This window comes from Lampris incognitus, chromosome 4 (assembly GCF_029633865.1).
Source record: "Lampris incognitus isolate fLamInc1 chromosome 4, fLamInc1.hap2, whole genome shotgun sequence".
Lineage (NCBI taxonomy): Eukaryota > Metazoa > Chordata > Actinopteri > Lampriformes > Lampridae > Lampris > Lampris incognitus.
Window position 1 is genome coordinate 2,597,658 of NC_079214.1, and position 2,794 is coordinate 2,600,451.

The following is a 2,794-nucleotide window of genomic DNA, read 5'->3' on the forward strand; positions in this document are numbered from 1 at the left end:
CTTATGGAGGCTCTTATGGAGACTCTTATGGAGGCTCTTATGGAGGCTCTTATAGAGGCTCTTATGGAGGCTCTTATGGAGGCTCTTATGGAGGCTCTTATGGAGTCTCTTATGGAGGCTCTTATGGAGGCTCTTATGGAGGCTCTTATGGAGACTCTTATGGAGGCTCTTATGGAGGCTCTTATGGAGGCTCTTATGGAGGCTCTTATGGAGGCTCTTATGGAGGCTCTTATGGAGGCTCTTATGGAGGCTCTTATGGAGACTCTTATGGAGGCTCTTATGGAGGCTCTTATGGAGACTCTTATGGAGGCTCTTATGGAGGCTCTTATGGAGTCTCTTATGGAGGCTCTTATGGAGTCTCTTATGGAGACTCTTATGGAGGCTCTTTTGGAGTCTCTTATGGAGGCTCTTATGGAGACTCTTATGGAGGCTCTTATGGAGGCTCTTATGGAGGCTCTTATGGAGTCACAGACGTACACAGACGCACGCCCCTGAAACCCTCTGGCGGGCACCATGACAGGCGTCTTTGGGTTGTTGGCGGAGGTAACTGAACCAGCACGCCTGGCCATAGAACGGTTGCAGCATTTCCTTCTTCACTGGTGTCTGTAGTCTCATCATCATCATCATCATCATCACTATTTCGAGGCTGTTTTTTGAAATGTCCATTTTCACATTTCAGAGTGGTGTCGTTACACATGGACATCTTGTCTTCTGTTTGAACAACAGTGATCTTCAAACTACTTCCTGCAGGATTACATGCAAAGAAGTGACTGTTGAGACTTGTCCTCCCCGTGTAGTTAAGACCTGCTTTCTGGGATTCACTGTCTTGGATCCCCAAAAAGGACAATCTGTTCTAAACAGTCTTTTGTCTGTCCTTCAGCAGACCTTTACTTCTCCCAGAGAGAAGGGAATGCACTTTCCAGTCTGTTGTGTTGTTTTGCATCGTTGTTGTCTGGTGTGTTTGCTTTGCGTGCTGCCAGGACAGTTGTCCATGACCGCACCACAGATCCGGACCGGTGACCTGTCAGCTGTACATGTGAACTACAAGTCCATGTTACAGTACAGATGAGCACGTCCTGCAGCCTTTGTAGCGTGTTCGTATTGCACACTGAAGGAAAGTGTAATATGGACCTGCAGTTTGGTTTGCACCATTGCAGATCCAGTTCATGTCCGGTAGACTTTCTAACGTGGGCTTCTCCTACCTGAAGAGCCGCACGTCACGTGTCATCACCTTTAACATGGCGTCGCCTTTCGCTGAACAAATGTCACTTATGACACAACTCAGCAACGACCAAAAAATACAAGCTATGAATGTTGTTAACACGTCCTAACAACACAAGGCCAACACGTCTTAACAGGCACGTGCTAACCACAGGATGGGACGACATGTGCTTAACACGTGTCTTAATCACATGCTAATCACATGTTAACCACATGTACGACATATAACTTTACGTACAACATGGTCTTCAGACAATACGAGGACGTCAGTCTGAACTCGTCTGCAGGGTTCTCTGATTTCAACTCATGGAGGTTTCCACCATCGGCACGGCGGCGCAGCAGTTAGCGTGGGCGCCTCACAGCAAGAAGGTCCTGGGTTCGAGCCCCGGGGTAGCCCAACCTTGGGGGTCGTCCTCTGTGTGGAGTTTGCATGTTCTCCCCATATCTATGGTGGGTTTCCTCCGGGGGCTCCGGTTTCCCCCACCATCTAAAGGACATGCGTGTCAGGGTTAATACCCCGGTCTGTGCCCCTGACCGAGGCATGGCAAGACCAACTGCAGCTGGTCCCCGGGTGCTGCAGGCCGGCTGCCCACTGCTGCTAGCTCCACAGCTAGCTCCTCAGCTCGCTCCACAGCTAGCTCCACAGCTCGCTCCTCAGCTAGCTCCACAGCTCGCTCCTCAGCTCGCTCCTCAGCTCGCTCCACAGCTAGCTCCTCAGCTAGCTCCTCAGCTAGGATGGGTTACATGCAGAGCGGGTATGTCCCCCATGGGGGTTAATGAGGTATCTCTAAATCAACAAATCAGAATCAAGTCTTGCTGTTTCTGGGCTCACTGTGTTTATTAGAAGCACCAAACAAAGCAAAGGAAGGGAACCACCTCCCCTTCCCCTGGCGTGTCTCACAAGGACACGCATGTCTTCAGCACCTCGTTACAGCGTCCTCCCCAGGGGTCGAGCTGAATGAAGGGTGACGCCGTCCACCGTTTCAAACCAGTCGTGGTAAATCTGCCATTCCTCCCTGCCTCCCCCCCTGCCTCCCCCCCTTGGGTGTAATGGCACCATGTGATATAGTATCTTAAGGAACAACAGTACACATGAAGAAAGATTGTGGATATTTAAGCTCTGCCCATGCTACAGGGGGCAGTGGAGGGATGTTGTAACAGAATGACTTCTTAGAAAGCGGACGTGACCTGCAGCCTAACTCCGGTAACGGTGTATCAGGCGCTGTCTTTGGATGTCCCTGAAAACCTGACATCCTTATCAGATCTGTGTTGACACTTGCTTTGCTTTTGGTCTTACTTGTCACCTCTCCAACAGCTGGCCATGTGACCCTGGAGCATGTCATGACATGTTTCAGATACATCACCCCCGCCGTGTGAACCTGGAACATGTCATGACATGTTTCTGATACATCACCCCCGCCGTGTGAACCTGGAACATGTCATGACATGTTTCTGATACATCACCACCGCCATGTGAACCTGGAACATGTCATGACATGTTTCAGATACATCACCCCCGCCATGTGACCCTGGAACATGTCATGACATGTTTCAGATACATCACCACCGCCGT